General features: G+C 43.5%; 1 pseudogene; it reads right to left on the bottom strand.

The window, feature by feature from the left end:
• Nucleotides 1-6,963: 6,963 nt before the first annotated feature.
• LOC102407721 lies at nt 6,964-8,599 on the bottom strand (annotated as a pseudogene).
• Nucleotides 8,600-13,131: the final 4,532 nt, after the last annotated feature.

The raw sequence follows: 13,131 nt of genomic DNA, 5'->3' as shown, positions 1-13,131 counted from the left end.
TTTAGGGCAAAGCACTCACTTGATACTTGGGCAGAGAGTAGTGAGGATGAGTCCACAGCAGCATCAGCCACCAGGGTGTGGCTTTACCCTAAAACTTGCAACTTCCACAGTAAGGGAAAAATCTGTCACCTCTTCTTCTTATAACAGTAATAAATGTTAACTGTTGGGTGAAAATATGGACATATTCTTTTAAAAATGCCATGACACACCTAGTAACAATGATCACTTAGTGGTATCATCCAATACAAAGTTCACAATCTAGTTCTGTGGTTGTCTCCAAAAGTCTCTTCTTGGCCTTGGTTTGTCTGAATTAGAAACTAAACAAGATCCACACGTTACATTTGATTGTTAAGTCTCTTGAATATCCTTTAACCCTCAACAAGCCCTCTCTCATTTTCCCGCTATGCCCATGCTGCGGAATTCAGGTAGTCCTGTGGAAAGGCTTACAATAAGGAAAGACAAAAGAAGTTCAACTTCCCCTGACATTCAGGTAATAGATTTGGGGGAAAAGATGAAAGTGGTAGTTCAGTGATGGAGCTAGGAAGGGCTGAGGGAGTGAGTAGGACTGCAATTCAGCTCCTGCCACACTGTCTGCGTGGCTTTTTCTTTTTGGCCACACTCTGTGGGATCTCATTTCCTGACCAGGGACCAAACCTGCACCTCCTGCATTAGGAGGCAGAGTGCTAACCACTGGCCCACCAGGGAGGTCCCTGCTGCCTGGATTTGAGGAAGAGCCTAAATGTCTGAGATGGGGAAAGGACAAAGTAGGCCCTAGGACAGGAGAAAGATGGGAAAGCAGAGAAAGATAGGATGAGGGGACTGGAGAGAGAAGAGGCTGATGAAACCAGATTGACATTCTCGTCGCATCAAAGCAGTAGAGTTATCTTTTCAAAATAGAACAGATTCCCCCTGAAGAGTTACACATTTATCTGGTTTATGCTTTTCCTTATAAATTTTCATAGTATGTATGAAGGTTAGGCTTTGTCTCTCCCAGCTTCCTGCCTTTAATTTCCTGTTGTGGCTCCTCTGAATGTCTTATTATCGATTTTATTGTCTATGAGTTAAGACAGTGTCTTTACCACTTAGTGGCTGAGGCAACTGCCCCATTCAGTCTATTTGTGGTTCTCTTAGGGGTGTATGGCTTTTAGACTTCTGCTTCCTTCTTACACTGATAGTAAGAGCAAGGCAATAGGACCCAAAGTAAAGATTCTGACCCACAAGAAATGAAATGTGCAAATATGTGTCCTTTTTCAGTGGTGTTTGAATCCTTCAGGTCTTTTCTGAAGTTCTGGGTGAGATGTATTCTAAAGCCCAAGTTCCTTGTCCTGGCCTGCAAAACACAGGTTTTTGCATCCCACCTACCTCCCCAACCTGAACTCATACTGTGTTCTCCCAAGCTCCATCCCACTGGCCCCTTTCTGGGGTTCAGGTGTGCAATCAAGGCTGCCACATTGCTCTCCCTCTGCCCCAGATCCTCATGGAGTTGGCTTCTTCTCATCTTTCTTGTCTCTGTTCACCTGTCCTCAGGATGGCTCCTCTGATCTTTTTTTTTTTTTTTTTGTAAATTTTATTTTATTTTTAAACTTTACATAATTGTATTAGTTTTGCCAAACATCAAAATGAATCCGCCACAGGTATACATGTGTTCCCCATCCTGAACCCTCCTCCCTCATCCCTCCCCATACCATCCCTCTGGGTCGTCCCAGTGCACCAGCCCCAAGCATCCAGTATCATGCATCGAACCTGGACTAGCAACTCATTTCATACATGATATTTTACATGTTTCAATGCCATTCTCCCAAATCTTCCCACCCTCTCCCTCTCCCACAGAGTCGATAAGACTGTTCTATACATCAGTGTCTCTTTTGCTGTCTCGTACACAGGGTTATTGTTACTATCCTTCTAAATGCCATATATATGCATTAGTATACTGTATTGGTGTTTTTCTTTCTGGCTTACTTCACTCTGTATAATAGGCTCCAGTTTCATCCACCTCATTAGAACTGATTCAAATGTATTCTTTTTAATGGCGGAGTAATACTCCATTGTGTATATGTACCACTGCTTTCTTATCCATTCATCTGCTGATGGACATCTAGGTTGCTTCCATGTCCTGGCCATTATAAACAGTGCTGCGATGAACATTGGGGTACACGTGTCTCTTTCCCTTCTGGTTTCCTCAGTGTGTATGCCCAGCAGTGGGATTGCTGGATCATAAGGCAGGTCTGTTTCCAGTTTTTTAAGGAACCTCCACACTGTTCTCCATAGTGGCTGTACTAGTTTGCATTCCCACCAACAGTGGAAGAGGGTTCCCTTTTCTCCACACCCTCTCCAGCATTTATTACTTGTAGACTTTTGGATTGCAACCATTCTGACTGGTGTGAAATAGTACCTCATAGTGGTTTTGATTTGCATTTCTCTGATAATGAGTGATGTTGAGCATCTTTTCATGTGTTTGTTAGCCATCTGTAGGTCTTCTTTGGAGAAATGTCTATTTAGTTCTTTGGCCCATTTTTTGATTGGGTCATTTATTTTTCTGGAGTTGAGCTGTAGGAGTTGCTTGTATATTCTCGAGATTAGATGTTTGTCAGTTGCTTCATTTGCTACTATCTTCTCCCATTCTGAAGGCTGTCTTTTCACCTTGCTAATAGTTTCCTTTGATGTGCAGAAGCTTTTAAGGTTAATTAGGTCCCATTTGTTTATTTTTGCTTTTATTTCCAATATTCTGGGAGGTGGGTCACAGAGGATCCTGCTGTGATGTATGTCAGAGAGTGTTTTGCCTATGTTCTCCTCTAGGAGTTTTACAGTTTCTGGTCTTACGTTTAGATCTTTAATCCATTTTGAGTTTATTTTTGTGTATGGTGTTAGAAAGTGTTCTAGTTTCATTCTTTTACAAGTGGTTGACCAGATTTCCCAGCACCACTTGTTAAAGAGATTGTCTTTAATCCATTGTATATTCTTGCCTCCTTTGTCAAAGATAAGGTGTCCATATGTGCGTGGATTTATCTCTGGGCTTTCTATTTTTCTCCATTGATCTATATTTCTGTCTTTGTGCCAGTACCATACTGTCTTGATAACTGTAGCTTTGTAGTAGAGCCTGAAGTCAGGTAGGTTGATTCCTCCAGTTCCATTCTTCTTTCTCAAGATCTCTTTGGCTATTCAAGGTTTTTTGTATTTCCATACAAATTGTGAAATTATTTGTTCTAGCTCTGTGAAGAATACTGTTGGTAACTTGATAGGGATTGCATTGAATCTATAAATTGCTTTGGGTAGTATACTCATTTTCACTATATTGATTCTTCTAATCCATGAACATGGTATATTTCTCCATCTGTTAGTGTCCTCTTTGATTTCTTTCACCAGTGTTTTATAGTTTTCTATATATAGGTCTTTAGTTTCTTTAGGTAGATAAATTCCTAAGTATTTTATTCTTTCCGTTGCAATGGTGAATGGAATTGTTTCCTTAATTTCTCTTTCTGTTTTCTCATTATTAGTGTATAGGAATGCAAGGGATTTCTGTGTGTTGATTTTATATCCTACAACTTTACTATAGTCATTGATGAGTTCTAGTAATTTTCTGGTGGAGTCTGTAGGGTTTTCTATGTAGAGGATCATGTCATCTGCAAATAGTGAGAGCTTTACTTCTTCTTTTCCAATTTGGATTCCTTTTATTTCTTTTTCTGCTCTGATTGCTGTGGCCAAAACTTCCAAAACTATATTGAATAGTAATGGTGAAAGTGGGCACCCTTGTCTTGTTCCTGACTTTAGAGGAAATGCTTTCAATTTTTCACCATTGAGGATAATGTTTGCTGTGGGTTTGTCATATATAGCTTTGATTATGTTGAGGTATGTTCCTTCTATTCCTGCTTTCTGGAGAGTTTTTATCATAAATGGATGTTGAATTTTGTCAAAGGCTTTCTCTGCATCTCTTGAGATAATCATATGGTTTTTATTTTTCAATTTGTTAATGTGGTGTATTACATTGATTGATTTGAGGATATTGAAGAATCCTTGCATCCCTCTGATCTTTTATCTAAAGGACGCCTCCCCCAGTCATTCTTGGTTCTTTTTTCTTGTTTCATCATCATTGCACTTCTAGTGTTATCTGGTCTGTGGGTTTGATCATTAAGTGTCTTCTATGGATTAAATGTTTGTGTCCTCTCAATTCATATTGTGAAGGCCTATGTATGGATGTGAGAGTTGGACTGTGAAGAAAGCTGAGCACTGAAGAATTGATGCTTTTGAACTGTGGTGTTGAAGAAGACTCTTGAGAGTCCCTTGGACTGCAAGGAGATCCAACCAGTCCATTCTGAAGGAGATCAGCCCTGGGATTTCTTTGGAAGGACTGATGCTAAAGCTGAAACTCCAGTACTTTGGCCACCTCATGCGAAGAGTTGACTCATTGGAAAAGACTCTGATGCTGGGAGGGATTGGGGGCAGGAGGAGAAGGGGATGACAGAGGATGAGATGGCTGGATGGCATCACTGAGTCGATGGACATGAGTCTAAGTGAACTCCGGGAGTTAGTGATGGACAGGGAGGCCTGGCGTGCTGCGATTCATGGGGTCGCAAAGAGTCAGACATGACTGAGCAACTGAACTGAACTGAACTGTCATACCATGTGATGGTATTTGGAGATGGGCTGTTTGGGAGGTAATTTGGTCGTGAGGGTGGAGCTCTCATGAATGGGATTAGTGCCTTTGTTAGAAGAAACAGGAGCGAGCTCATTTCTCTTTCTCCCTGCTATCTGAGGACACAGCAAAAAGGCAGCTGTCTGTAAACCAGAAGGAGGGCCCTCTCCAGAACCCAACCATGCTGGCACCATGACCTCAGATTTCCCAGCCTCCAGAGCTATGAGAAATAAATATTTGCTGTGTGGGCCCCCAAGTCTACGGAACTTCTTATAGTCCAAATTGACTACAAGGGCCTGTGCTCACCAGTTCATGAGATCCAGGAGAGCAGACCCGAGTAGGCCTTGTTTACTGCCATTTCTCCAGCCTCTAGAACAATGCCTGGAAGGCAGTAAATACTCAGACATGACTTATTGAATGTTTGTGAATGGAGAAAAGTTCCAAGTCTCAGAAGGTCAGACTGCCCCATTGTTCCCTTTACATTTTGGTCCTTCCTGGTGATAAACTAGGCGTCCACAACTCCTCTCAGACACAGCCAGCTGCCTGCACAGTCATTCACCTCAAAGCCTTGGGAAGTTAATGACCCTCCCAACGGTGGCTTAGGTTCTTGAAGAAAACTGCTGGAAAACTGAAAGAAAATCCAAAGAGCATTTTGCAGATGTGAGACAAGGATTTGAATTTAGACATGTGAAATGACAGGCATATAAAGGGGGGCTTGGGGGATGAGGACTGGCCTTCATTCAGGTCAGGCCTTGTCCCCATGTCTTAACCCGTGTCGTGACCCTGAAGCTTCTCAACAAGCTTACGAAGTAAGAATTAATATCCCCGTTTTACATATGAGGAAACTGAGGCTCAAAATGGTAAAGCAAAATTTTCAGGATCAAACAGCTAATGCGTGGCAAAGCCAGGGTTCAAGCTAAGGTCATGCTGACTCCAAGCTTGTGTGTGTGTTTCTTATCCCCCACCTCTGCCATCTCTGCTCTGAAGACAAGGGTTGGGGTGGGGATGGAGCAAAGCGGGTGCTGACATTACACAGATTTTAAAAGACCCATGAAAACTGGATTGAAGAACACTTCCCACGTTCTAACCATCTATATTGATTTCAAATATGCTTTAGAAGCACCTGAGGCAGAACAGGCTCTTGTTTCCTGTCTTGAAACAAAGGGTCTAATTCACTGTCATTTTTAAAATAATATAAACAGACATGTGGTTTAGTATCCACATGGTTTATTTCTCACCGTTCTCCTGACAAATGAAAATTATTTAAGAACACACTGTATACACGGATAAGAAGAAACAAAATGTTTTAAATGATGCACAACAAAATCCAGCAGTATAGAAGAGTGCACGTGAGCTCTTGCTCACTGCACAGACTAAATTCAATCACTTATTTAAATAGTAATAAAAATACAATCTTTTATGGGTCTTGTACAGACTACAGAAGAGGGAAATTATTACCATATGTGATTTTTTATTAGCTAGTTTTATTCAGTGAGCTGCACTGACAACCCCAAATATAGGAGCAGAAGGCTGTGTATTTTAAAGAATTAATGTTGTGAGTTAGAGACTGCACTGTATTACCACTGGCACTTTTCATCATGGTTTGTGCACACCACATGACCATCTTATATACCATTACATTTAAAAAATACGTCCGAGTGACAATTTTATCACATTCACACACCATGAGCTGGTGAAGGAGGCAATGCTGCAGTTTCCTCCTGTAGTGCTTTGCTGTTGGTAATAAGGACAGTACATTGTGGTTAAAAGAAATCGGACATCAATACGGTTAAGTTGTTCCAATTCATTAAAGGCCGTTGGTGGCCACCACTGGGCCAGTGAGTTCTTTTGCCGTGTATATATCCTAGAGGCAAACACCATCATTGATTAAAATTTTGTCTAAAAAGTCAGCTTCTGTGCTGAAAACTATTTTCACAAAACTGAAAGCTACTAAGCTGTTTTAATGTACTTTTTCTTCTCATTAGCATATTTATGACCAAGTTCTCTGAAACCTTTGGAATTTACTCTCTTTTTAATATATGCTCTTCTTTAGATCTCAGCCATTTAGGATTACCACCTAATAGGCTTTAAAGTGGCGGTGAGAATTTCACCAGGGAAACCCTTTGCTTGTTGGGAATGTTCAGCCGCTGAGCAGTGCTCTAAAGCCTCAGCAGCGCAGAGCTGGACTCGACAAGAACACTCAGAAAGCTGTTGTGCGGTGTCATTTCAGAGAATCTTTCCAAACTGTGCACATAATTCACAGTTATGTGAATGGCACAGTGGTACTATTGCTATGTGTTGAAGAGGACTGTTATATGATGTTCTCTTCCATGTTATCTGTTTGCTAGAAAGTACTTTGGGTCAAGGTCATTATAACTAGTGCCCTGGGACACCCTGTAGTCTCTAAGAATGTCTCTGGCCTGTAAACAGATTCTAGTTGGTGATCTTCCATGTAAGTATCTGTTTCATGAAGGCAGTCTGAGCAAGAATCACAGAAATCCAAAGCCATTTCTGGAGGACAATCCTGGCAGGGCCACGAACACCCTGGATAGGTTCTGTCCCAGTTATCACACTTGAAACCCCCATGTTGCACAAATCCACTTTCAGCTTGCATTTGCTGACGTTTTTCTGTGTTGTTTTATTCCTTATATTCAGGGAAATCCCCATGTTGTCGTTGTTTAGTGGCTAAGTCATGTCTGACTCTTTGTGATCCCAGGGACTGTAGCCTGCCAGGCTTCTCTGTTCATGGGATTTCCCAGGGAAGAATACTGGAGTGGGTCTGTTTCCTCCTCCAGGGGATCTTCTTGACCCACAGATCGAACCCACGTTTCCTGCACTGGCAGGTGGATTCTTTACTGCTGAGCCACCCGGAACTGCCCACTTCCTATATATAGTAGGAATGTTGCCTTCATCTGACGCCTCCTCGGTAGCAGTGTTCATGTGGCTGTGGAGATGGGCTCAGTCCTCGTCTTCTCCCACATACACTGGTGGCTCGTGGGACGTCATGAGGTGGAAGGCTTAAAGAGGTGCTTTTCAAGGCGTGCTGTCTTCGGCTTGTGGGGGACTCTTTGGAGGATGTATGTACTTCGGTGTTCTGCCTGGGACTGGAAGGCCAGCTTTAGTTAGCTTTGTGAAATCCTTCTGCACTCAGCTGGCAACCTGTCTTGCTGCCCTGTTACCCAGTTCATCTGATCTCTCCTACTAGCGTCAAGACTCGACTTCTTCAGGAGGGTATTTCAGGAGTAGCCATCCAAGCTTCTTCTGGTCTTCATCAGTCCACAATTGGTTAAACACAGGGGTCCTCTTATCATCTGAGGATGACTGTTTGAACCTTCTGGACCATCACTCAAAGGCAATGTAGAGTATGAGAGGGACTCCCCATCCTTCCTAGGATCTAAAGGACTTTTTGGTCTAGCAGGTAAACCTACTTTATAACAAACTAGTTTAAGTCTCCTTGTATGTCTTTTATGATTTTAAAATTCTCTTTCCAAGTTCCCAAGGCTATTGGTTAATTGGTCCCATACAATCTGAGGTACCTGAATAACTCTCTGTGGTCATGGAAGCCCTATACCAGCCTTCCTCTGGCGTTTTCCCACGCATCCCATGGGATTTTTAAGTGTTTCTCTCTGAAGTATGCCCAAACTTTCAAACCTGCCCAAACATGAACTGCTTGGGCACGCAGCACCTTGAGAACAGCAACTGTCTGTAACAATCTCTGATCATTTTCATGCAGGGCCAAGCACCGGAGGCTGCTCTGGCCACTGTGACTGCCCTCCGGCCCCACCTGGCACCGGCTCAGGAAGCCACCTCAGGGAATCTCAACAGAGGCGCCAGGGCACCTTCCCTGGTATTTTTACACAATAGGGACCTCTATAAATTATAGCGTTTTGGCCCTTCACCTGCAAAGGAACCAAAGACTGTCACTGGGCCATCAGGAATCTCCCCCGTGTAGAGGAGGTGGACATACATGCAGCAAAAAAGATGCCTGAAATTTTAGAATTTGATTGTTTCTCTAGTAATCTTTTTACTTGACAGAAATAAATATAAGTGTTGTTGTGCTTACATTGTCTCAGCCTATTTTGAAAATGAGATAATGCATCTTCAGGGTGGGAGAGAGAATCATCCCTCCTGACACATTTTGCACAGTGATAACAGCTCTGTGGGGAAAGGATGAACCAGGAGGGAGGAGCTACTTAGAGCCGCTGCTTTCTTTCCAAATTGCGCTGCAGAGTAGTAAACTATCAAAGCCACACACAGCTTCCCCTTCCATCAACACGATAGAAGATGACTTGAAGGCCACAGCAGCCCATGCTCCGTCACAAAAGAGGGCTCCTTTTATATCCAGATGCAGCTCTGTAATCCTCTGCAGACTTACTTACTGCATTGGAAGTAAGACATCACTTACTGGGTTGGAAGTTGACTATTTGGCTGGCTCTTGTGTTTCCTTCAGTATTAGAGTCTGAGCCGCAGCAGGAGGAACTTACCATCAACCTTGATGATGGATGCTACAGAGAGAAAATTAAAAGGGGTTGGCTGTGGAATGAAAGCTCCTGGTTGAACAATGTTCCCAACACATAGGAAAAAAGTTGGTCTTTGAGTGATAGATCCATCCTAGATTTTTACTTGGCAGAGAAAAGTTAGGTGCGTATTGTGCTGTTCTTTGTTGAAAAAAGTTCACAAGTGAGGCTTGATGTGTGTGTGTGTGTGTGTGTGTGAGCTTATGGTGAACAGTGATCTCCGAAGAAGAAGATTTAGCAGGACCAGGGACCAGGCTTGATCAGTCAAGAGCTTTTGTGTAGCCGAGTTTTATTAAAGTGAAAAAGGGACAGAGAAAACTTCTGACATAGACATCAGAGGGGGCGGAGAGTGCCCCCTTGCTAGTTTTAGCAAGCTGTTTTATGTCTGTTAGAAAGCTATTAATCAGATAAGAGAGACACCTCGAGGCTGAAGGAGTTTCACCGGGCCCCTCTCCCACAGTATGTGTTTTTGAGATAGGGTGGCATGAAGTGTGTCATCCCCCAGACGTGAAACAATTGACATGAACACTGGTTTGTTGAGCTATTATCAGCCCAAGGTTTGAGAAAAGAAAAAAAGTTAGTTTTAGGTGGAACCATTTTGAAAAAAGGCAGATTCCAAAGCAAATACACAGTTTCATTAACACAGCTTAAGAAAACCATTTCCATGGAGAGTTTGTTTCTTCCTGCCACTCCAGTACTCTTGCCTAGAAAATCTCATGGACGGAGGAGCCTGGTAGGCTGCAGTCCATGGGGTCACTAGGAGTTGGACACGACTGAGCGACTTCACTTTCACTTTTCACTTTCATGCACTGGAGAAGGAAATGGCAACCCACTCCAGTGTTCTTGCTTGGAGAATCCCAGGGATGGGGGAGCATGGTGGGCTGCCATCTATGGGGTTGCACAGAGTCGGACACGACTGAAGCGACTTAGCAGCAGCAGCAGCAGCCACTTAGGGGAGGGATAAAAAAATGTCTGACACTTGCAGCCTGTTTCCTCTGTTTGGAGACCCCTGGCCTTCCTGCCTGTTACCCTCTCTTGTGTGTGAGCCCTGCTCACCTGGAAGCCTCATTACTAATTCAGGGAGAAGGATGCCAAACCTCACCCCCTGCCTCCCCGCTGAAGGGAGGATGAGCATGGTGTTAATGAGAGCTATCAGGACAGGTGAAAGGAGACACTTGTGCACCTTCTTGTGAAGAGGCAAATGGTAATAAAACCATCTTGGACGTCAGCATCCTAAGATGCTCCTGGTATCCACTGCTGGCCTGCTCTTCCTATAACATGGTAAAGACATCTTAACATTGTTAAATAAAAACTGCTCCTACCCAGAGTAGTTTTACATCTTTCAATCAGAAATCTGGAACTAGGGAAGATGCAGTAAGCACCAAATCCAGTGTTTCCTAAACTCTGGGCAGAGCAAAGCCATCTGGACTCTGCCCTCACTGGCTGGGATCTCTCTGTTGAACAGTCTCTCTGCTGGGTCTTGAACTTGGGCAGATGTGGGGCCCTGACTAATGCAAATCTGCATTTTACAGAAGAGGAAATTGAGGTCCACAGATGGGACCCGAGAGCCTCTGGGCACAGCAGAACCAGGACTGAACTCAGCTCCAAAGCACATCAAAAGCCAATCAAGCTACGTTTCCTTTGTCAGTAGGCACAGATCTTGCATTTTGGGCTTTAGGGCCACAGATCTGAAGATTCGGTTGTTCGGAGCAGAAGGCAATTTGGATCAATTGTCCTGTTCAGTCTGCACCAGGAAGCTCTTTACCAAGCTCCTGACACCCTGGGAAAAATACCATCACCCAGCTCTGAAAATGCCTGATTAGCATGTCAGCTGGGGCTGCTTAAACTTTACCTTTAGGTTATCTCTCTATTTAATACCTCGGGGCTCTGTTCTATTGATCGCTGAGTCTGACTCACTGCTGATGTTTTTGAGCAATTGACTATTACTTCAGGTAAATGGGGAATCCAGAGGGAAGAAGGTGTTTGTGGTCCTGCAATTTCCTGGCATATTACCCATCTGGGAGATGGTTTAGGAGTCTACTGGAGAAGACATTTTAAAAAATACAGCTCAGCATCACACTTTTTGTGAAAATTGACACCTAACTTAATTCAGGAGAAATCCAGAAGAGCTAGAATGTAGAGCTTCCTTGTCTGAAGTTGTGGAGCCAGTATGAGTGGGTTTGACCTTGGCAAAAAAGCAAAGAAAGTCTGATCTCGTCTTAAAGGGGCCCCTTTGGGTCAACTCAATGATTATTTGCAACCTGTGTTGGAGAAACAGTTGTAGACTCAGTTCTATTAATGTTTTTCTGCCTCAGATGTTAATTTAAGGTAGAGACACTCATTCCTTTTGGTTGTTGTTGTTTAAACCTATGGTTTTTGCATTTATCCTAAATAGAGTCATAAAAGAATCTCCAAACTTACAAAACTCAGCTGATATTAACGTATTTTTGCACATAGATACCTGCCATTTGTCTTGAGGTGGGGTTAAGAGGCTGTTCTGAAGTTGAAGTTTTAAAACATGTGGGTTTGAAACCTATGGACCTGCTGCTGCCGCCGCTGCTGCTGCGTCACTTCAGTCGTGTCCAACTCTGTGCAACCCCATAGACAGCAGCCCACCAGGCTTCCCCGTCCCTGGGATTCTTCAGGCAAGAACACTGGAGTGGGTTGCCATTTCCTCCTCCAATGCATGAAAGTGAAAAGTGAAAGTGAAGTCGCTCAGTCGTGTCCAACTCTTAGCGACCCCATGGACTGCAGACTACCAGGCTCCTCCATCCATGGGATTCTCCAGGCAAGAGTACTGGGGTGGGGTGCCACTGCCTTCTCCGTATGGACCTGCTAGTAGTAAACAAAGAGTAAAGTAATAGATCCGATCAAGCCTCCTGTTTACACAGTACTTTTGCTTCTCACAGGAACAATGGCATTTCTTAAACAGTGATTTGCTGGGTGGGGTGGAAGGGTGGGCCTTAAAAATCGCCCCCCACACACTGACACTTTAAACTCAGACAAAATGATCTGTTCTCTTTATGGTTAAGTGCTGAGGCTCTCCTTGGCAGTTCAGTTAATGCCTGAGAGACGGAACACTCAGACTTTAACTACATTGGGTCTATTTCTCCAGGTGGAGAATGCGTGGAGGCGGGAGGTAATGTTTGTTCCTTTCTATTTTGTTCCTGGTAGAGATATAAAGCCTCTGGCATATGATCTCAGTTAATCCTCTAACAACTCAAAAGTTCGGTAGGATTATCACTGCTTCACAGATTAACCCCAGGCATGGGACGTGAACAAATTGTTGAGTTGCACAGGTAGAATCTGGAGCTGTCTTGGCCCAGGTTGTATAACAAAACACGACAAGCTGGGTGGCTTAATCCACAGACATTTATTTCTCACAGACCTGGAGGCTGGGAACCCAAAATCAAGGTGGCCTTGGGTTCCTGATGTGGGCCTACTTCCTGGTTCCTAGACATCTATCTTCCAACTGTGTCCTTACATGCCTGGGAAAGACAGAGAGAGTTCTGGTCTCTCTCTTATAGGAACACTAATCCCATCATGGGGACCCCTCCTCATTTCCTCATTAAACTTAATTATCTCCCTAATGCCCCACCTCCCAGTGCCATCCCATTGGGAGTTACAGCTTCAATATATAAACTTAGAATGGAGACAGTCAGTCCTCAGTAGGAGATGTCCTCACTTCCTGCCCCCTTGTTGAGCCTTGGCAGGGATTGAAGAAGTGCTGTAAAAAGGACCAGATGGGTAGGGATCTGAGAACACTGGTGTTGCAGTTAAGAGGCCACTAATATTGGGGGATGTTCCCAGGGGCAAGATGTAGCCTTGAGAATGAGAGATCATCTATAGGGAAGAAAGAGCATTTCTTTTTTCCTTTTTCTTTTGTAACCCTAACTTGGAGCATGTAAATTTGGTGCCAGTATGTACACACTCACACACTACGTACATTCACACTCATATATCTATGGAGAGCGATACAGAGGA

This window comes from Bubalus bubalis, chromosome 11 (assembly GCF_019923935.1).
Source record: "Bubalus bubalis isolate 160015118507 breed Murrah chromosome 11, NDDB_SH_1, whole genome shotgun sequence".
NCBI classification, from domain to species: domain Eukaryota; kingdom Metazoa; phylum Chordata; class Mammalia; order Artiodactyla; family Bovidae; genus Bubalus; species Bubalus bubalis.
Note: the sequence above shows the minus strand (reverse complement) of the source record. Positions and strands in the feature narration are given on the sequence as shown.